The sequence below is a fragment of the Octodon degus genome, unplaced genomic scaffold, assembly GCF_000260255.1.
Source record: "Octodon degus isolate 3935 unplaced genomic scaffold, OctDeg1.0 scaffold00171, whole genome shotgun sequence".
NCBI lineage: Eukaryota > Metazoa > Chordata > Mammalia > Rodentia > Octodontidae > Octodon > Octodon degus.
Genome location: NW_004524747.1, coordinates 5,084,256 through 5,084,845, shown reverse-complemented (window position 1 = coordinate 5,084,845; position 590 = coordinate 5,084,256).

Sequence of the window (590 nt, the reverse complement as noted above, 5' to 3'; positions counted from 1 at the left end):
ACTTCAGTCTCAAAATAAGATATTAATGGCCAATCATGTCTGCATCTTGTACTCTGAATAACCACTACAAAGACAACAATATGCAATGTTTTAATTATTGAAACTGTCCTGTTAATCAGTTTTTTTATTTCCTGATATTTATTTTTTCCATAATTTTATTGATAAACAAATAGCAATGAGACAGTTTTGAATCAAATTGGTAGGACAGTTTCAATAATTAACACATTGCATACATTCCTCCGAGTGGTTAATTGCTGTACAAGATGCGGACATGATATCCTATCTAAAAACACCATTAGAACAAATCATTCTATTCATTAAGAGAATGTAACTGTATATCTATCCTAACCACTTTGAATACACAGATACAAAAAGGACATTCATCTGTACACCTTTTTTTCTTGTTAAGTTTCATTATTTGAATATTATAGGTGTGTAAACTCAGCAAAATAATCTAAAAGAGTTCAGTAGTCCATAATGGTACTGGGTGTTCCACTTGACTGGCACTGTCAGAAATTGTTGACCTGAGTCCCCTGTAGCTCAACATAACAGCATGGATTTACTTCTTATATTTCGTTTTTATACTTTTC